The 24,245-nt window shown below is 38.7% G+C and overlaps 1 pseudogene; it reads left to right on the top strand.

The window, feature by feature from the left end:
- LOC122795933 overlaps positions 1–20,786 on the top strand; it is a 54,978-nt pseudogene extending 34,192 nt beyond the window's left edge.
- The last annotated feature ends 3,459 nt before the right edge of the window (positions 20,787–24,245 follow it).

Raw genomic sequence — 24,245 nt, 5'->3', positions numbered from 1 at the left:
GCAACCCTGTAGGTGAACAGTGTGCATTACTAAAGGATTATGCAGCTGGGACAGTGTTAACCTTAGTAATGCAAATCAATGACAGATAGCAACAACAGTATCATCCGCAGCACAGTGTCAACCTGTGTCATACACACACATGCATACTCAAGTTCCAAAATGTGTGTAGTACAATGCATACTGGCCACCAATAGAAACGATGGAGTGTTAACACTGGCCAATACAGTCACCCTGTCCATGTGTCCAATATGCATGTACATGCAGACAGTGTACCTCCACCATATTCACAAATGGACACCTGCAAACCTGTGTTGCACACACCCCACACTTACTGTCCACTGTATAACGCATGCTGACTCAACTACATACATCAGCCAAGTGGCACATGGGCAAACAAAACACAATTGGAATAAACACTGGTGAAAACAATACAACATTGCTAATTACAGCTTTAATGCATCATGCCTGCTCAGCTACACCTTCAAGGATATCATTACACTTCACTGCTGACAACATGCTACACATCCAACCATTGCTATGCTTTATTAAAGTCACCCTGTGCATCAGCACCATGTTAGCCTGTTCCTGCATCAATGTTACAGATGACAGGAGGTGGCACAGGTTTTATCATATGCACAGGGTGTGTTGTTGGTTTGCCAGAGGCCTACACTGAGCCATACAATTGACATGTGTGTGTGAGTGTGTGTGTGAAGGCCATGAGTACTGTTAAGGGGCAATGTTGATATCATGCGTGTGGGTATGTGTTTGCCCTAGGTTTCTGTTTTATGAGTGTGTGTCTGCATGCACACAGTTCCACCATGTGGCTGCCATATATGGGGATTTGTGAGACAGCTACAGACTGTACCTGGCAGGCTTTACAGATCACCGTCTCTGGCCACAGATACAGAACCTTTGCCTGGCAGGGGTGCTACAGACAGTATCAGGTACTAATCCAGATTGGGTACTATCCAAAGAGGTTGACATATGTCCACTGGATCTAGGTCCCTGTGGGACTGGCCAGAGCCATGTGCACGTGGTCTGCTAGGATGGTCTATGGACAGCCCACCCCCAACATTGCTGGGGCTGGTACTGGCACTATGGGAGCAGCTGTGACTTGCTGGACGTCCATGGTGACCTCCAGCTGGTGATGTTGCTGGCATACATTGACATCTCAACCATCCCGCACTGTCCTGACACATGGACATGACATTGTGGAGGACATGCAATGTCTCACCCCAACATCTATCAATGACCTCAGTGTAGTTACGTATGGCACCTGCTAGGTAACAGATACTGTCATTTACAGAGGTGTAATGAGCCCTCTGTGCCCTTAGCCCCTGTCTGGTATACCGCTCCATTCATGTCTGTGCTTCTATGACAGCCTGGAACATGCGTGTAGTAGAAAGAGGTGTGGCACATCTGCCAGGGGCATGATGACCAGCAGTGCTCTGACGAGAACCCCTGGGCATCTGCCTATGTGGTACCATTGCAGACATCTGGCTATGGCTGCTGTGTCCTGGTACATGTGATATAGATACCACACTGTCCTGGCCAGTGCCAACCATACACTGTCCCTCAGCTAAGGGCAATGGTGATGATGGATGTACAGGCAGTATGACTGTGTTCATGGATGGGGTGGAGACTTATGTAGTGTCAATTGGTGGCACAACAACAGGCCCTGACAAACCTGCCTGTGCCTCAACACACCTATCCTCATCATCACTGTCTGTCTCAGTGACATCTGGTTCATTGCTGTACTGAACCAGCCCCACCTTGCCACCTGGGAGAGGAAAACACACTTTAAGACCTGAACATGACTTCAGACCACATGCACACATGCACACATGTGCACATCTGCACATGCGCACATGCGCACATGCACACATGTGCACATGCACAGATGCGCACATGCACACATGCACACATGCACACACATAAAACTACACCCCTCCCTGAAGCAGACACACACAACACCAGCAATCACAGAACATACACAATGGCAGGTGATAGTGGGGTACAGTATCACAAGCAAAACAGTCATATCACACATGTCAGCATGCAGGACATGTGTTGCTCAACAGCATGCAGTGCAAGTGTAGTCAGTCCTTGTTACTAACAGTATACATGGCTTTGATGCATGTGTTTTGTTATTAGGTGATGCCCCTCCCCCTGGAACACAATGCATACATGGACACAACATTGCTGTGCAGGTATTCATAACCCTGTGATGTACTGTGCACCATAACTCACAGGTGTACATACCATTGTTGGATGTGTATCTGTGTGTCAGATAGGTATCCAATGCTGATTACAGCCTCTGTGTCTTTAGTAAATAATTGTGGACACATTTTTAGCACATGCATGATGAGTATTCACACAACATTATCAGTGGTGCATAGATAATTGATGGAATACCATTCGGTCACATACCCAATGTACGGTACTTATGGTGAGTGTAGATCATATTGTGGACATGCCAGTCTCATCCATGACATGGCATGCTATAACACAACTGCATATTTAAACACTACACATACCCAATATGTGTCATATGACCTAGCCACTCAATAGCATCACAAGACATATGTCAGTTGTGCAAATTGTGATTGGTATGCATACTGTTTAGAGGTGCATATGTGTGCACACAATGATCATTATGGTGTGTAGCAATGACAGCTATGTGTAGTACTGCAGTTACAATAACTGGATGGGGTATAGTACCATAGGCCATCATCATGAAGCATCAGGTGGTCACTCAAGGCTATAAATGTTTCACAAACCAGCACTAATCATGCTGTGCCGGAACTGTACTACCTTGGCTAAATTCACCATTTCACAACCAGTTGTTACGTGAGTTTGTAAGGAGGCCAATAAGGAGCATTCCCTGACATGAATGTGTAGTGTGTTGCAGAGTATTTAAATGCCCCAGGATAGGCCTCTACCCCTCAGGTATATTATGTGTAATGTGTGGATGAGATTTTGGATACTGGAGTGTGTCTTTACAGAGGGTTTGGGAATCCTTTATGTGTAGCATGTTAAAATGTTCTGTGTAAGACATAGATGTGTATGTTATGTGCATGTTGATTATCAGCTTTGCCTATCCAATGGTCACTACAGTCTCACCACATTTGTTTGAGATGGTCTGGGTACTGCATGTGTTTGAGGCAGCTAATTACATTAGTGAGATGTGCGTGCTCTTACACCAAACATGCACAGCATGCATTATGGGTAGGTGTGTTACAGGTGTACATGGCCTACACCTTAACTATGACATGAACTTTTTATTTACAATAATAAATGTAGAACACACTCACCAGCATCTGTCTGCTGCCTTGATGTCACCCCAGAGGGACGTACATAGAGATGAGACAGTTTGCCAGTGGCCACAACTGTGGCATTGCTACTGTGTGTTTGCAATCTTACAGTACAACAACAGTTTACATTCACAGGGCTACAGATTATGTTCCAAATGATCAGTATTGCACAACAACAGGCTCCACATCTTTGAACGACACACTCTACATCTCACATATGCATGATCTATCAATACAGATAACAGTAGTCTACAGATATGCCATGTTACCTGCATGCTCCATGTGTGCTTACTGGGTGGCTCCAACCTCCATCATGGTGTATGTCTGCTGCTGTTGTTGGGCAGGTGCCACCAGGCTCATGAGCAGCTCCTCCACTCTGGTGAGGGGGGGGATGGATATTAACACCACCCCCTGTTGCAAGCTGTTGTCTATGTACATCAGCGGCACACTGACAGACATGTCTGAGAAGATCACTGCAATGGTGGCGTACCTGCTCATATGTCCGGTTATGCAGGCCTACCTCATTGACCCTGCAGACAACATCTTGCCACATTGTAGTACGCTTCTGCTGGTCCTGGCTGGTTCGTGAGGACATGAGACGGTAGTGCTGAATCATATTGCTAGTAATGATATCATCTTCAGCACTACTGTAACTCGGGTTCCTGTGTTGGGCCATGATCCCTGGAAGACATAAATACAAAAATATGTCTGAGCAAGTCATATGGCACATTTAACATTATACAGTACAGATATCACTGAACTGCCATATATAGCAACCTATAAGCTAACCGAGAGTGAAACACTGTAACTGCCACTTATCACTGCTCACCCCACAACTGCTTAAAATTGCCTTGCTCACTCTCTATCTAATGAACCATGTTCTGCACATCAACAAAATAAAATCTCTATATAAGACTATACAAGAGTACCTGGCACACTGTATGCAACACGATGCACCACCTAGCCACAGCAGATATACATCAAGCTGATGTGTAAAGAAATATATCATCCATCACAATCAGTGTAAGGTCCAGTAAATGTATTACTATTATACCACATAACTTGTTAATGCCATATCTGTGGCCAAAATATGTGCAAAATTGGGAATATAGGTCACATACTGCTGTAGTACACTATGAATGTTGCTAGATACACAGTTATATATATTAGCACACATATGTTAAAGGACATGTTACAGACATACCCACACACACACATCAGATATAATTACAGAACACAAAGGTATGACAAGCCAGATAAGCTTTCAGTGTGTACTATACAGTACTGTGTGTCAGTACTTACACAACCTTAATCTTGAGAAATGTAATCTGTGATGAATACAGGGACCACACAAAATAGTGGATGCAAGCAATGTGGACATACACCATACTTTGCTGTACAGGCCCAGAGCTTCAATTAGTACTACAGTACATACAGGATTTGCATTCAACATCAGTACCAATCAATAATCATAGATGTAGTGCTTTAGCCTCCAATGACATACCCTAGTTAAAACCAAGGGACTTAATCACACTGTATGCAAAAGCACTTGTTCTGCCTAGCAACAGAATACACAGCTTTTGCTAGGATCAAAGCAAGGACCCATAATACCATAACATAAACAGTTTCCCACTAAGCTAACCCACAGATACATATCTTTGACCATCACATTTAGTCAACAGTACAGAGAATCTATTGCAACAAGTAGATGTAGGTGTGTATGGGTATAAATATATATATATACATATATATATATATATATATATATACATATATATATATATATATATATACATATATATATATACATATATATATATATATATATATATATATATATATATATATACATACATATACACATCCATTTGCCTACATATATATGTAGGCACATAGACATTTCACCTTTCATAGTGAGAATATCAATTATACAAAGGATGTAAGGTGTACAGTAATGTAATATAATCGCAGAGTCTTGGGATAAATGCATTGAAGTTGTTCACAGCCCAGGTAGCTTTAGCAGGCCTTACTGGCTTCAACATTGCAAACTGAACAAACCACCCACATTGTTTAACCAGCACATGTCATATACCAGCACTGTATGCTGTCTTGTTTGTCACACACTAAAACCTACATACAAATATGCGCATACTAACCTTCACCAACATATATAGCTCCGCTCCTTTGCAAACAGTTGCAATATGTCCCCTGCTCTATGCACATATACAGATGTGAATATATATGACACATATATATTTCTCTGTACGTGTGTGGCATACACACACATGGTCCACACTGTTGTAAGTCCCTGGACCTCACAGCTGAACTGTTGGGCCTTGCTGCAACACAAACAGTTGTCACATATGAACACAGACTAACATTAGGGGGTATATATGGCAACAGATGCTAGATAAACATACTAGACTGCTACAGCAGTTGCCAATGCTAAGCTACACTTTAATATGACTATCATGCATGTGTTGTTCTGTCACGCCCATGTTTATATAATGTCAGCGCTAATTCCCCCAATAGCCATTGGCCACACTACTGTACAGAACACGGATAACATGGATCAGATCTTTGACATTTAATGCTGAGCTACACATTTCACAGGTATGTCCCACTGCCCACAGATGCTCACAGTATTCTACATAGCAGTAGTTAAGCAGAACATCTGTGCATAAACATGCACTGCTGCCACATATGAATGTTTCACATTATGTAGTCTATTCTTCAATAACATCTACTACATGCCAGTAAATACATATGTGTCACATACCTTTCCTTTGTATAACTTGGTAATATTTCTTTTTCCTTTTGTCTGTCTCTCTCTCTCTCTGGCTCTCTTTGTCAGTCTCTGCAATAGAGTGATTGAGTTTGTTGGCAGAGATTACAGCCTGCTTTTGTAGGAATTTGCACATGAGCATGTGATGGCCTCTGCACCAATTAGTGGCCACCATTTGCTAATTGCATGTAGCCTGCTGTGTAGTAATTGCAGTAATCACTGTCATAGCAACCCAGTACTATAAATTGCTAACTCATGTAGGTGTGGCCCTTTCAGCTTTCCAAGATGGAGATCATCCTTGTTTGCTGTGGACATCATTGTTTAAGACAGAAGGTTCGTATAGTTCTTATATCAGAAGCCAGGGGTGTAGCCAGAGATTTACATTTTGCACTCAGACCTAATGTTGTTGCTTCCAGTACCCACTTGTCAGTGTAGAAATGTACTCACTCCTCAAAATACTACACCAAGATACATAGAAAGATGAACTTTCTTTTCAACTGTTGCAATTAACTGCCATACAAAGCTAGTTATAGAGATGTATTCCTTTGGCACAAGAATTGTTTGTGAACTGCTATACTGTGAATATTCATTTACTCAGTTCTAAACAGTTTGTGCTTTTATAGTGTTGACATTAGCACGAGCTGCTCAGAAAAACTGGACACATTTCAGTACTGTGAGTATGCTTACCTACATCCTTGGTAGACCCTGCACACACAGGTATATTTTACATTTGGGTAGGGTTGTAGAAGTACAGAGAGTGTAAGTAGTATTGTATGGATTTTATCTTGCTGGACTTACAGGGTTGCTGTGTACATGTTAGTTTATCAAAGCAAGTAGTCTGTCTGCGTAACTCCCAACTGTGGACCTATCCACATGACAGCCAGAGAATAACCTGTTATTTATTGTCTGTACACTACGCAGGTCTTTTCAGCAATAGAGCAATGGCATTCTTACAGTTGGTTGCTACCAGTACATGGCTACATCAATTTGTATTTCAGTGTTGTATTCCTACATAAGGGTATGCTTCCGAAACTCCTTCCAAAGCTATTTGCACAGTGTGTAACAGCAGAAAGGCTAATATGCCTCCGTGTTTCTGCCTCTGCCAGACCTCTCAACCAATCAGGTACATATTTGAACAGACTCAGGGAAAAGTCAAAAAAAAGTCAGGGACAATCAGGGACACATTTAAAATATTAGTGCCATTAAGTTGAAACATTGAGAGAATCAGAGCATATGAATTAATACACCTTTTCTGAAGTAAAAGAAGTGTCTAACTCTTAATTATTGTCATTATTCATTAAGTGTAATTCACCACCTTTCTGCCCAACGTCAGTAGTTGTAGGAGGGATTCAAAGGGAAAGAGCTAAAATTTGTGTCAAAATCAGGGACATCCCTGAAAATTAGGGACAGTTGGGAGATATGGCCTCTGGCCTAAACAGATATGCCAGTGCTTGTCCTGCTGTGATACTGTGTGGGATTGTAAAGTGATGGTATAATATTATTTCCTGCTAGAATGGCTGCTTCTCTTATCACAATCATGTAATGTAATCCCACAACAACTGTTGGTCAACATCCACAGAACAAGTTCTGTGGTATGGTATTCCTAATTTTCCTTTACATTCACTCATTCTGATGCATGATATAATTATTTAAGCACCAACTTGATGTATATCTACCGTGGCTTAGTGGTACTTCATGTGTAGTGTGTGCAAGGTCCGAGGTTTGAGACTTACAGAGGTGTTTTTCTTTGCTCCTGAGCAGAACAAGGGCCCTCACATACAGAGTGACTAAGGCACTTTTAAGCAGTTGTAAGCAGGTTTGCACAGGTTTGCGCAATGCTGTGCATTGCTTAGCCAAGTGCAAACAAGCGCAAACCCGCTCACTACTGCTTAATAGTGCTTAATCCTGCTCACCCCCGCGCTAATTTCTTTGAAAGAAAAGAAAAATGGGGAGATAGGAAAGTGGTGAAAAAGGGGCACAAAGAGGGAAAGACAGTATGGAAAATAGCTTGGGATGTGCAGGATGGGTGTAGGGAAGGTCCATAGCTGCCCATTTCTTCAACAGCAACAGCTTTGCATATGCAATAAATTTGGAGGTAGATATGAACCCTTCAACCCCTGGGAGAGGGGTGAGGACAACAAAGTATGTTGTAATGTCAATTAAATAACATTTCATGTGCCCAGTGGACATATGTGCAAAATGGGCAGCTATGTATGGGGCGTAATTTATTTTTTGAGAGCAGATAGACCGTTTTTCAGGTGAGAGTGGCATGTGGGGTAGGGGAAGTAGGTATATTTGGGGAGGTAGGTTGGGGAGGTAAACAGACAAGACAAACAAGACACATACAGGGGCGGTATATGACATGTGGTGGGTGAACACCTTTGACGGGGAGGGATGTTTGGAAATCACAAAGCCCATGAGCCCCCAGATGGAAACAGTGGGTCTGAGGTCCCCACCCATGGGCAGTCACCACTGCACCTTCATGGCCCAAAAGATGGCTGTGCTGGGGGCTGTGTAGGAGAGGCAGGCTGATCCAGGAGTTGCACCACTTAGGCCTCAAGCTAGCGTAGAGGTTCTGCAACAGAACATTCAATCTCTCTATGCACCACAGCCTGGACCATTAGAAGGGTGATAGGTTCCCCTCCGCCCACGCTTGCATGGGGGGCTGAGCCCCATCCCCTGCAGCACTTCCACCCAAAGGTGGCACAGGGCCAATGGAGGTCCCAGGCTGGGCACTAGATCTGCTGGTGCCAGGTGCCATGGCCACGTGAGGTGGGGCAGGTGGGTCCGCTGAGACCGGCCTTCCCATATGAACTATTTTTTGGAGAGTTTAATAAAGATATGGGTTAGTAACAGTCAACAGCATTCCCAATTAGTTATAACAGCATGTAGAAGTATTCCCATTAAACCAACACACCATATTTTCAACAGTTGAAAAGCAAGCATAACACATGCATATATAGAACATTAGTGGACATTACAACAGCATGCAGGTTGAATTGATGGCAACAGGCTACCAATATTGTGGTATTTTAACAGGGCACATGTATAGAAATAAATGCAAATATTTATAAATGAATAGGACATATGTCCCAACAAATGTCTTGAGATTAGGCATACCAATTGAGGTGTGGAATTGCATTTTTTATGCACATATAGTAGGGCGGGAAAAGATAGCTCAATTAACAACTTATATATCCTTCTAGTTTTCACTACATTCCTATTAACTGCAGTTATATGTCCCTTACATGTATTATTACACTACCCAATGTCCTTATATTTTGCAATTGGATTTTGCTAGATCATTATATACATGAGCTGTATCTTACATACAAACTGTCCAAGATGCAGATGTTACTGCAACATATTTTGAGAGTTGCTCACACACACTACTGCTAAGATGGTACACTGACAGATCTATATTCATATAATTATCTAGATATGTTCAGGTGAAAGTATCAGTTATATATTAACAGCTCCCTACTTTTCTGGCAGCACACTGACATTTCTGGGGAACACAATACCAAGCTACTCATGTGCCAGATTAACCTGTACATGCTGGCCATGAACTAACTGTTGAGGGCTGTACATATGCATACAAGCTACTGGCACTCCCTTCATCCACGTTATATGGGCTTACCCAAGTGTGGGTTGACACTGCTTAATACAACACTACTATTTGTAGAATGCAACAGTACAACAACATATCAAAGAAAATGACATAGACGCACTCCATGAATCATACATTTATTAAAGGATTATTACACCTTTATTTATTGGGTTAAAAGACTTTTTGAAGGCTCTCTCATTTATTTTATATAACAGTACATGCAGAATAATTATTAACCTGCCTCATGACACAGCCTTTGCAGCCTATCTTCATGGGCTTGCTGGTTCATAGCCCGGACACCTGCAGCTGTGAAGTAAATGCAAAGATATTGAGACATACCTATCCATAGTATAGACAAGCATAGCAATTCTTAACTACTTAATACAATGGCTACTTACTCAGTACTGGGGCATTAGGCATGTACAGGATTCCTGGATCCACTGGTCCAGTTGATCCTCCCTATGTTGCTTCAGGTCAGAATAATGGTGCCTGACCTGCTCACCAGTCCAAGGAACACCAGTGGCACTGGTGAGATCACAGGCAAGACTGTTCCAGGCTTCCGTTTTATACTGGGTACCCTGGTACTGGCCCTGCAGGAGTCTTTCCTCATGAATGTGGACAAGGAGCCAAACCATTACTTTGGACTCCTGGATGCCCCAGCATTGTGCTCTAAATCAAGTGCCTTCAACAACACCAGACATGCTGACTGCAGAAGGAAGCTACAACCAGTTATAGCAAGTATTCCCACCTGTGGAGCTTAAATATTCCTAATTTCCCACACTTATTTGTGATTGGCCAGTTTTGGAAAAACTCAGCTGTAGGCACGCCTGCTTAGCTGATGTTGGCAATGTTTAAAATTCCTTTGATAGATATGTGTCTGTTGAAAGTGCATGTTTGTGAAATGCTGTCATGGCTTAGTGGTTAAGTACTGTGAGTATAGTGCACAGTATCCTGAGTTCAAGCCCTGTCACTGCTTTTTATTTTCCTGCTGACCAGACCTGACTGGTTAAGGTACAGTAAAGGAGGTGTGAGCGTGTTTAACCGACTTTGCTCAACTTTGCCCGACTTTGCCCAACGTTGCTCAATGTTGTTCGACGTTGCACGATGTTGCACTGGTTAGCGCGGTGCGCAGCTACGTGAAAATACGTTGTGGTTACGTTGGTTAGCACGGTGCGTAGCTCTGTGCAATTGTATTTAAATATGCTCAGAAAATGGTAAAATGTGCTTAGCAGTGCTTTGTATTGCTTAAAATAGGGTACTCATACCTCAGAATGCATAACCATTTCACCTTTATATATATATATATATATATATATATATATATATATATATATAAAATTCGTTCACTACTACATTTAACATTTCAATGCTTTTTACAAAACTTATACATAAAAAATGTCAGGGAATATTTTTGTATACAGATTTCCCACAGAAAATTGAATGTGCAGTTGTGGGACTCGAATCGGGAATGCCTCCTCTTTGTGCGAAGGCTCTAACCACTACGCTATCGCTATTTTGCTTAATTTGCATATATTTTTCTTATTATCCTCTTCTGGTATCTAAGCTGCTAACTGTGGCTAAGCAATGGGCAAACCCGCGCAAATATGGGCAGCTATAGTGGAAGAAAAAATATATAATTCTTTTTGTTTTTAATTTTGTCAGTTGTTTAACATATGGGGAGTGTAGTGTTACATTGTACACATGTGAGCAGACTTGCTCATGTAACGCGAAATTGCAGCGTTTCTTCATTGCAGGGGAGTAGATTTCTGGACTGCTCGGCAGTCTGACATGCCCCCTACACTCGCCCACGCTCCATGTAAGCTTTAGAGTTGAGGCAGAGCACCCTCGTTAATATGCATGGTGCGCTGCCATCATACTCTGACACTGGCGCTTCCATGTAAGACTAATCTAGTCTTACACGGAAGATTAGTAAATCCGGGGGAGTGTTTTTTTCTGGCAAATTAATGAGGACTGAAATCACAAAAAAATTACAAACATGTGAGTTTCAGACTTCATGTCCTTCAGAGAATGTACACTAATGTATAACCTGCTATTTTGTTAACTATCTAAGTTTATTAAGAGTAAGATCCAAAATCTGTTTCTATTTTTGGGCCTTTGTTCCCCTCTATGATTTTTAGTTTTCTTCAAAATTCTTGTGCTAAGAAATTGATAGGTATGTCACCCACTTCATATTATATGCAGCTACCTGCAGGTAGTTGAAACACTGAGTCCTGTTGTTTACAAATATGAATTCTGAAATGTTTAGCAACTTTAAAAGTAGACATTGTAAAGTACATAATAAGTGAAAATGTGCTTAAAATAAATATAATAGTCCACATCAAAGTCCAGTGTTGAAATAAGTAAACTGATTCAGACTAGAATGTGAGAAGTAAAGAAAGAAAGAAAGAAACATTGCACTGAAGGAAATATTTGCAGGAACATGTTTACTGTTCTCAAGCGTTTTATTAATCTATTCTTTCCAGTACAAAAGGCCATTTTTTTGTTGAACAGATAACCCTACAAGGGCCTTTCTTTAGAGACAGCCCAGAAACACTGAGTGTTAATTGACTTGCTCTGGATCAATGAGTAGGCAACTGGAGGCAGAGAGAATCAAACTCAAGACTACAGGTTCAAGTTGAGCAACTGCTTTTGATAATAACTCTAGAGCACAAAAGTGTTAAGCAGAATGACTTAGGCAACAGAAAGTAGAAAGGGTTGGTGCCAGACCTAGGGAGCCTATAACAAGAAAAACAACCACAGATCCTGTGAAGGTGTTAGAGATATTTTGGAAATTTTATGAAAATTTGTACGAAACAAAGAAATGTGGAAATCAAGAAAGAGCACAAATGGAAATATTTATGGAATACTTTAGTATACTAAGGTTAGAGGTAGAGGAGGCTCAACTATTAACAGCTGAGGTAGGAGAAGATGAGATTAAAACAAAGATGTGCAATCAATCTGCAGGAAAGTTTGCAGGAAGAGATGGTATACCTGTTAAGGTTTAGAAGCTAGGAGTGAAGAAAGTGATAAAGATCTGGAAGGTTTTGTTTAAAAGTATTTTAAAAGGAGGTGAAGCATCAACATCATGCAAGAGAGTTTTGATGGCTATAATTGCTAAATACAGTATAAACTCATTGGACACAGCTTCATATAGGTCCATTTGAATTGTAAACCATGATTATAAAGTGTTTACATCTAAAATAGCTAAAATTATGGCAAATGCATTGCCAAAATTGATAGATATGGATCAATGTGATTTTGTAGAAGACAGGCAATTTGTGACAGCATTAATAGAACAATGATGATCCAGAGAGAAGCAGAATGTAAGAAAATATTGCTGCTGCTATTTGTGGGTTGTGATGCAGAGAAAGCATTCAACAAAGTAAGGTTGGATTTTATACGTAGGGCAATGGAAGCACTTGCATTCCCAGATACAATAATAAGGTTGAGTCAGAGGCAAAAATTAAAGTGAGAGAGTTCCTCTCTGACAATTTCTTTCTGAACAGAGGAACCAGGCAGTAGTGTCCTCTTTCATATTTAGAGTCATTGGCAAAGAAAATAACAGACTCACAAATTCAAGTGTATAATCGGTACAGTAATCAAACAAGTCGTTTTTATTTGCAGACAATATTATTTTGCAACTGATGAAACCAGAAAGACATCTCAGTGTTGTGGAAAATCTTGAGACAGTTTCACCTCTATTCAGGGTATAAAATGAATAAAGATAAAGCAAGTATTATAGCTGTAAACTGTGTACCCACATATGAATTGGTCCAGCAATACCCATATTTATAGGGACACAATAAAATGAAGTATTTGGGAGTACAGATTAAAAGGATTCTGTTATGGTGGCTAATGATATATGGGAAGAGATTAAACAAAAGATAACACAAAAACTGAAAACTGGAAGCTCTTGTTTATGGGTATATGGATAGTATGATGCAAGCAGTGAAAAAATTTTTATACCTTCAGCTTTATATATAGATCAGGCATATTTTTATCACCCAGAGGAGAAGTTGGGGGTAATAATTAACAAAGAGTTGAAGGAATTTATCTGGGGGGGGTGCAAGTATGAAGTGGAATATGTTGATTCTTCCAGCAGAGTAAGGTGGTTTACAGTCACCTGATTTATATGTCTGTTTTAGAGCTACACATTTAAAGGTCATATACATAGCAAAAGCAGAAAGCTGTAATTCAAAGTGAAAAGGGATGGTGATGAACAGGGGGGAAATTCAATAAACAAAGAGAGTGTGGGATGTTGGATGCAGGAATTAAGGAGATTAACAACAGTCACACAAAATACATATACCTAAAGCATTAGAAGATATTGTAAGAACTAAGTCAAAAGAAGAATGGACAAAGGAAATCTTGGAGATAAGGATGACTGCAATTAGGGGTACAGAGAATATGCAAGAGAGCAATGGAATTTATTGGGGAAAATTGGCAAAAGAACCAATGTATTGGGAGCAAATAACTAAAGAGGGAAAGGTAATACAATGGGAAGATGTGAAGAAGTTATTTGGACTACAGGCTACAGACTGCTCTTCCCTATAAGGGATAGACATCAGAATATAGGCAAAGAGAAAGGGATGGGTGATCCTAAGTGACAGACCTGCTCTGGTATAGATTTTAGATGAATCTAGAGCAGAAATTGCTGTTAAAAAGAGATAATAATTAGAGGGGCATAATATTGCACAATTACTATAGGAATCAATCAGAGGAGGTTAGAAAACATTGGGAAGAGAGATTAATGGGAGGAAATATGTATGGCTCCTAATGTATGCAACAAAGTCTAGAAGATTTAGGATTTTTGCTTGGAAATATTTGCATAGGTATGTTTATACTAAAAGCACACTGCAAAGATTTTCTCCGCAGGTAAATGTGGCAGGTGCGACGGGGAAGAAAGAGGTAACTGGGAAAATCTGTTTTGGGATTTTAATGATTTGGCACACTTCAAAAATTCCCCACAGAGTACTCTGTCAGAAATATTGGGTGAGCAAATGAGTGTAAATAAGGAAATTATTTTTTTAATGGGATATAAGATCTGAATTGGCTAGACATAGTAAGGCCTTGTTACATTTAATTTTGGTGGCTTCCAAAAATGTAATTACTAGAAAATGGAAATCAAAGTTTAAACTAAATGTATTAGAAGTACTAAATATAGTACCAGAGATAAAAGAACTGTGAGTGGGATCTTTATAAAAGGGCAGAAGCAAATTACATAGAAAAAAATAGAAATTATGTGAACAATGCATGTAGAATAATGTTTCGGAAGATGAGAAGTGAGATTTGAAGAAAGGAAGGGATTGAGCAATTAATTTAAAGTTGATGATATTTATGCAAGCAATATGTGATATATAATATTTATAACTAGGAACATGTTAATATGGTTTGTTTTTTATATAAATGCATGTTTGCCAGTGTCTTAAGTAATAATTCAACAAATGTGTTTAAAAAGTCTACAGATTCAAGACTTTCAGCAGTTCATAACATTAATCTCCTTGTTTCTAAGGCTAGACCTGGATCATTATCACTTATCTGTGACTAATACTGCAGCCTATACTTTATAAAAAAAGAGAAGTAAAATGGTGTTGAGCACAGAAATAAACAATTCATGTCCAACTGGAGAGCTTACTAGTTTTGACATAAGGTACTAAGCAAATGAGGTTATATGTGTGCATTTGTCATAACAGCAGGTATTCATACAATAGAATATTTGCTGCTTGAATCAATGAGAGTAACTAGCAATATTTAGAAGCAGGAATCGGTACACTTGTCAGATGTGAGATGTCTTTAGTTACAAACATGAATCCTTGCACTGTGTCCATTGCATAGAGCATAGCTATAAACAGCAAGGGGATGCATACACATTTCCATTTTTTTTGTCTCCCAAATGCATACACATTTCCCTTTATTTTGTCTACCAAAAGTGTTATAGCGAATGATATTATCAAGAAATTCTCTTATTTGAAGCCAAAAGTAAACTGGAAGTTTGAAAAGAGCCAGTGAAGCATAAAGAAAATTTAAATGTACCAAACAGCATACTTGGGTATGCTGTAAAGAAAATTGCCCACTAACAAAATATACTTGAAGGTATGAAAAGCATGTAGATAAACTTAATTGAGCTACAAAAAAAAAAATCATACAACAAAACCCATAAAGCATTTCTAGGTGGTATACTATACCATATACAACAAAGTATCAGAACTATATCATGTACCTGACCTGGGGAGATGGAAGTTTACCTAGGAAATAGTGGTCTTATTATTCAAACAACTATTGTATTCACACAGCTCTACTATTTTCATCATAAGGATCACTGATAGAGTAATCTATAAAATCTAAAAAATGACTAGGAGTGTACCAGAGAGTAGCAAACAGTGTACCTTCTCCTTCTTGATGTGGGTAGAAAGAAAGAAATATGTCCAGGTGGAGTTCTGATGCAAATTCTTCTCTGCATCTAGACTATAATCCAGTCTGGAGTATTTTGAACATACAGATATGACTGGGTCAATCAAACTAATACCACCATTTCTTTGGTATTTTTTAATAGTTTACTATCAAAATCTAGAATATAGGTTCAGCGAACATGTTGAACAGCAGTTGGCCGATTCCTGTGTTGCTGAACATTAATTGAGCAAGAGTCCTTATTAGCAAATGCCACTGTGTATTCATTGATATGAGCTTGATGTTATGAGTAGAGGTCGCGGTGCAGTGTGGATTGGGAAATGCATCCCCTTCGTCACTGTAATGTAATTTTGGATTTGGAATATATAGTTAGCAGGGGGTGCAGGGGGGCACAGTCCCCCACAGGGGGTGCAGGGTGGCTTGCCCCCCTGCAAATAAGTGACATTCTCATTTAATTATTATGCATGAATTCAACATTGCCTTTCAACGTTAAATATGTTTTTTTTTATATTGCGATTTTGATAGTAAACCTTTATAATATCTCTTTTTAATGAGGTTCTTTCTACACACTTGCTAAAAACATAAACACCCCTGCTAATTATGTCAGTTTCCCTAACATAGATGAATCTAACATAATATACCATCTTTCTATATGATAGCTGAAATATCATCTACCATACTGTTATCTTTTTTATTTCTTGCAACATCTCATCCCACTGATGTTTATTTACATCATATCTTCCACATCTTTCCACCAAAACACTTATTTCATTCATGTGAAAATATAATTGTGCATTTTTACCTGCAAAACTCTTATGTTTTTGTTTACCAGTAAACCTTCATTCACTAAATACTTTTTAACTTTCTGCACTACTTGTTTCAACAAGATCTTATTTTCAACGACCAAAAACAAATCATGATCATTTGACAATAATAAAGGCAGGTTCTGAATGAGCTATGTAATGGTTGACTGGCAATGACCGGATATATTAAAAGTGATTTATAATGTTTGCAGCTACAGTTCTGTTGCCATACTTTGTAAGGTATAATGTTTACAACTGAGATCATGCTGCTGTGATTTATTTTCATTCATATAAATGTAAGATTGTCTGTGTCACACATGATAATTTAATAAAGATGTTACTTGCAAAAAAAGAATACATGCAGAGGAACGAGTTTTTTTAATAAGGCAGGATTTGAATGAGCTATGTAATGGTTGGCTGACAATGACTGGATATATTATAAGTGATGTATAATGTTTACAGTTACAATTGTCAGCATGCTTTGTAATGTATGATGTTTACAACTGAAATTGTGTTGGGATGGTTTATTTTCATTTATATAAATGCAAGATTGCTTATGTTATATGTGTTAATTTAATAAAGATGATTCTTTTTTAAAAAAATAACAATTTTGTCCTTCTCCTCACCTCCCACTTTGCTTTCTCTATACCATTCCTACAAGTTTGCACCACCACATTCATGTTGAATGGACATCCTTATGTCTTACCTTCATTTATTTTTACTTGTTTCTATGTTAAACCATTTATCAATACATTAACCCAAGAATGTTCTTATACCAACCTTAAAACTTCCATTTCTTCCCAATCCCATATTTCTCCAAAGTCTCCTGCATCTGCTAATGAAGAGTATTATCAACTGCCTTTCCTAAATCACTAAACGATTGCTCTTCTTCACTACTCTCACTTAAGATACAATCCACTACTTCTTTCACAACAATTATCTTCTCATTAATCTCACTGTTTCAATCCTAATACCCCTTCATAGGTAGCCATTCCTATCTTCTTTATCACTTTCTGAATTATTTTCATAAATATATTATTGTGTGTTTTAGTCAGTGTTAATGATTTTCAATATTTCAAGCCCTTCCTGTCCCCTTCTTTTATATAAATTTAATTACACCTTTACATATCTCTTTTATTACTTCTTCTATCCATCCATTCAAATCTCAAAAAAAAAAAAAAATGTCTTCCTCACTCTTTCCATGCAACAAATCTTTATAAAACATAACCAATTCCATCAGGCCCTTGGACAAACTCTTTTTTACCTTCTCTAATTTTCTCTAATTTCCAAATCCAACTATTCTCTTGAAACATTTCTTTCCATTTGCTTTACCGAATCATCCAGTCATCTTTCTACCTACCTCACTGGCATACTTGCAATTTCCTTCTGCTTATACCATATTGTCCTTCTCCCATTTACCATCAGATAATTATTTTCAACTCTTTTTAATTCATTTCCAGGAATTGAGACGCTTATTCCTTCTGCTTTAATGAACACTTCTGCCATTTTACCTTTTCTTCATTACAGTCATACATGTTTTTTTTTTCAGTCTTACCAAATGTCTCACTTTTTTCTTTAAATAATTTACCGCACGTTCATTTTAACTCCTCATATGTCTCATGTTGTCTTCTTCTCCTTTGTCTTTCTTTCTGAAGCTATACTTTCTTACATGTTTTGCTTCATTCATCTCCTACCAATATGACTAGTCTCTATAAAATCAAAGCATCGACTAATGATTTTTCCACAACTGCTTCCTTCCTGTCTCCTAATTTCACTCTTTACGGCCTTTCCTGTCAGTCTCTTTATCCCCTTCTTTCCTTTTCCCTTCCTAAATAACCTCTTCATCCTCATCAGTCCTTGACAAAATAGCCAGTGATATGAAAATTCTGTATAACACCCTAATCACCTTTTTCCTTTCTTCTGAGTTTATTGTAATATCTATTTCTGTTCTCAAACTCGCTCCTTTAATCAAATGTCTATATCTTTTGTTTCCTAATATTAGTCTTCCATTTCTCTATACCTCTTTAATATATACATTCAATATCTTGTGTTAACGTACCTTTCTCTTTTAACAAATTGCACTAAACCCAAAATAATAGACATATTTACTATAACATACTTTTTCAGTTCCTCAAATACTCTTTTCCTATCCCCAGCACTAGTATATGCATATACCATTATTAATCTGAACAGCTTAATTTTCCTTCTGAAATCTCATACACTTCTACTCTTCCAAAGACCAATGTTTTAAAAGCCTTATTTATCATGACAGCAGTAACTAAAGACACACCTGTCTCTATTACCAATAATATGTTTTACCCCTACAACTTCTCAATCCTTTCTCATTTTTTGTCTTTCTCTACAGCTCATATCCCAAAAAATACTACATCTGTCTACAACCTTTTATATCACCACAAACTTCCATTTTTCTTACTTTATTCTTAAAGCTATTTAAATTAACTATAACTACAACAGTATTACCTATTATTTTTTTGCATAATTATTTTCCATGTTTAATTTTTTTCCCTTCGACTTACCCTTCCACTGTTGATGTCTCAGTTTCCTTTTCTGACCTATTTCTATCTCTCATTCTTTCCCATAATCTACAATCAAAATTAAAAACCTATCCTCTACCTGTTCCAAAAATGTCTATTCTTTTCTTGCCATCATCTCTTATTTTCTCAACATCTCATCTGGTTCTCTTTCTTGTGCATATTCTGTGTCTTTTCCCTTACTTTGGCTTAACTGCCTTGTACTTCATATCTTTCTTCTTCCACATACTTCTCAATATTTCCCATTTCTCTGTCTTCATCATTTCCACTTGACTTTACACACATTATTCATTAATCTCAGACAAACAAGCCAAAAGGTGCCCTCACTGTCACACTTCCTATACATAATTCTACAGCTGCTGGACAAATGCCATACTCCTAAGCTGCTCACATATCCCTTTATTGCAATCTTGCACTAAATTTGACCACTTCTCACAGTAGAAACATGCTTTTGGCTTTATTAATTATTTAACATGAGCTGTTTACTATTAATCATCATAATGATTGAAATATATCCTATTGATACCCAAACCACACAGACAGATAAATGAGCCCCCAGGTGCCCGTGCCAGGGTTGCCTTGACAGGCCTGCTGCAGAGTATTTCCATGACCAAGAAGGACAAGATGTACTGCGTTTCATTGACAATATTTTCAGATTCACCTAGGTTGGTTCAGAGGTGTCTCCCTTTCTGGGTTGTATCCCATCAGCTATAGGTTACCAACCAACTCTGGCAACTGATATGGGTACCATGCAGGAAAGAATTACCACAACTAAAAAGGAATCCATTACACCAATGCAGGCTATCTATGTACCTGCGGATTACTTGACAGATCCTGCTCCAGCTACCACTTTTGCTCACTTGGATGCCACAACTGTACTGTCACGTGCTATTGCTGAGCTGGGTATCTACCCAGTTGTAGACCCACTGGATTCAACATCTCGTATTATGGATCCAAATATTGTTGGCAATGAGCATTATGATGTGGCTTGTTGGGTACAGAAAATTCTTCAGGACTATAAAATCACTTCAAGATATCATTGCTATTTTGTGTATGGATGAGCTGTCTGAAGAAAACAAGTTAACTGTTTCACGTGCTCGCAAGATCCAGAGATTCCTTTCCCAGCCTTTCCAGGTTGCAGAAGTCTTCACTGGCCATCTTGGAAAATTGATGCCCCTGAAACATACAATCAAGGGTTTCAAGATGATCCTTTCCAGTGAACTGGATCATCTTCCAGAGCAAGCCTTCTAAATGGTTTGCACCATTGAAGAAGCTGTTGCAAAGGCTGAGCAACTGGGAGAAGAGCATTCCTAAATTCCATTTGTACAGAAGTCTGGGGGTAATTGTATAAAGATAATTTTTTGTCACTAGGACAAAAGAGATTTTATTTAAATGTTCCCATTTATGTGGAAAACTATTGAAACAACATTGTGCACTGTTCATATGAAATAGAAAACAGAAAATAAAGCTTGTGCACAGTAAAAAAAAATATCGGGTTTAGGTTTGGTGTAATGGTTAAGGTGCTTGCCATACAAATCCAAGGTGCAGGGTTTGATTCTCAAATTGGCTAATTGGCTAGGCTTAAAATGGCTCACAAAGGTAATTAGCCTAGTAGTAGTCTATGAAGCAAGCACCAATCTACATTTTCCTATTATCTATCCATCCACAACCCCTTTCTACTATTTTTGCACATGGGGTCAGAGTGTCACTTCAACAGTGACAACCATCTTGAGCCAAGATATACATCACTGGGTGGCTAGCCCTGCCACAGTAGTTCTTCCACACCATATACTCATACACACACTCATACTTATGGCCAGTTTAGTGCCCAGTCCACATACTGCATGTCTTTGGAATGTAGTAGGAAACCAGATCACCTGGACAAAACCCACCCAAACACAGGAAGGACATGCAAAGTCTGCACAGAAGACACCTCAGCCAAAAATAGAACTTGGTAACCTCTTGCTGTCAGGTGACAAGCTATCCACTGTGCTACTCTGACACCTGTATTTTCCTACAGGAGAAAATTTCTTATTATCCATCACTTTTTAATCCCTGGGATTCATTAACAATCATGTTGGCTTCACACTAAGCCTGCATGACTTAAACATGTTAGCATGATGAGCAGCAGTGCAAATAGAATATGCATGCTGTTTATCATGCCACACATTTGCAAGCACTTTTTCATGGCCAGCAATAGTGTTCATGGCCATGGAGAGGTGCTTATAAGCATGAGCACAGAACGTAGCCAAAAAAGGCTTGCCTATAAGCAAACCTAAGATATGAGCATGCACTGTAGCCTAAAATGTTAATGGCAAGTACAGTGAAAGAAGTCAGCAGGAGGGGAAATGAAATGGGGGAACTGTACAGGGATAATAATGGTTTGTACTGCTTAATTAATTAATAGGGATGTTGAAATAGGTAAAGTGTCCTCATATACTGCAGGCAAATGTGCTGAAGTATCAAAGAAACTTTTCTGACATAAATCCTGCCATACTGATGCGATGATAATTAATGTAAATGGCAATAACTGAGTTATGCACTTAAATAAAAAAGGACATGCTAGCAAAAGATATGATAGGGATATAAAGCTGCAGTGTGTAACAAAGGGGATATAAAATGCGATATACATGTTAATAAAATGCTGAGTTGAAATAACAGCAAGGACAGAAGATGAATGCATAGACTGTAGTTACTGCATATGAGATCTGTATATACAGTAAATTTATGTATGCAAGCAAATACCACTGCTGCATTCTACACCTCAACACGTATACACAAGAATAAATTGACCTTGCAATAATGTCATGTAAACCAGAAATGGACATGATTTTACAACCAAATGTCAGCAGCACCCGTAGGAAAGGGTTTTATCACCTTTAAACATGCAATAAACAAGCAAATTTGTTTAGTCATGTAAATGCTAATAGTAATATAATAACACTCAACATACATTTCTAATAAATGGCAACACAGATTGGATGTCATTCCATGATTTCAAGTTTTCCATTGATTATTTGCAAACATCTCAGACATAGTTATACTGGGTATGCTCACATGGAATTACAGGGAACAGTAACTTAACAGCAATTCAACAGCACCAACACACAAGAAAGTGTCATAACAGAGAACCATTCACAGTTTCTAATGGTCTGGCAGTAAGAAATACAGTAAAAAAATATTTATAGAAGTTATCATCTGCCATTAAGATGTATAGTATGAACTGCAGTAATAAAGAAATGTCTGGAATAATTCATGCTATACAGAGCATAACTATTCTGAAAACAGGTAATGCTTGTCAACAATGAATTCCATAATAAACATTTGCATCATGTCATTTTCAATCACATAACAGGAAAGATACCAGACTGATGCTTATCAATTATGGATGCCACAGAAGCACGCATATCAGTTATTTCATGAAGAACACCCTTGAAGGGCTAACAGCACTTTCCTATCAAAAGGGGTATGGATGCCTTACCTTGTAAGACAGTATCTTGAAAAAGGTGGCCCTCTGAGTGTGTGGTAACTATTGTCTGAGTGTAAGCCACTGCTGCCAGACACAGTTGTCTGGCAAACGGATGTTATCAGAATCAAACCCCTGCCTATGATGCTAGGCTCTTTACAGACCATTGTACTGACTGCATGTGACACACGAGATTGCAATGGCAGCAGCCACAAATCAATGTGTGCAGTAAGAAATGAGTTACAAATATAATATGAACAAGAATCTGATTTAGTCAGAATGTTGAAAATGAGTTATAAATGTTTCTGTCAACACAACAGGACAGTACAATATCAAAGCATCTTTGCCAAAAAAACTTTTTCCACCGTGTAGTATGCATACTGTCTCAAAACTGAACCACAGTCTATCTGTGTAGGTATGTTATACAAGCCAGTATTTAATTCATATGCCACATGAGCACTCACAGCATGACATGCCCAAAATAACTATTTCACTGTCATACAATCACAGCCTGTGATGATATATCATTGTCCAGCTTAAAAAATGGATACAAACAACTTAATGCAATGGTGTTCATGTGATGTCAGTAGATTCATATAATGATGCCCTTTTCAGAAATTGAACAGCAAGCCATGTGACTCTGCGGACTAATGACATGTGAATGAAAGACAAGCACCACAGTGGAAGTCTTAATATAACTGTGTATTTGAAGAGTAGCATACACAGTATGAGGGTGAAAGGCAGACTCACAGCTGGCCTCAAACATCCTACACATGTAGTTACACAGCATATCAAAGTCACACACCACAGGAGAAATTGCACTACAACTGTGAGATAATGCAGTTATGGAAGCATTTTGTCATCATTGCAAAGTCAAAAGTTTTTTCTTCCCTGGGGATGCTAGGATTCACTAATAGAACATTGTGCCACTGTAAATCCATCTCATAAGTGAATGTATACATAACAGTGGTTGTGAAGTAGCCAACGGTATATGGCAGTAATCACAGTCACACTATTTAAGCAAGGATGGATGCAACCACCTACTTTTCTAGTTCCACAAGCTATATAGTACATTATCAGCAACAAGGACCACAGGAAAAAACTGAGTACAAGTGAGGCGTGCAGCTTCTATGAAAGGATTACATCAGCAATGTTTCGTCAAGGAGATGTGTCTGGTAAAATTACTTGTACTGCAATCTGAGGTTGTAAATGCTGCCATTACAAATGTGTGTAAAGCAATCCTTAATTCATTTAAAGCCAGACACATAGTTGTAGAAGTTAATCTTTGTTGCATTTAAACTTCCTGC

The sequence above is a fragment of the Protopterus annectens genome, chromosome 2.part2, assembly GCF_019279795.1.
Source record: "Protopterus annectens isolate FY-2018-M chromosome 2.part2, PAN1.0, whole genome shotgun sequence".
NCBI lineage: Eukaryota > Metazoa > Chordata > Ceratodontiformes > Protopteridae > Protopterus > Protopterus annectens.
This window is presented reverse-complemented; position numbering and strand designations above follow the sequence as displayed.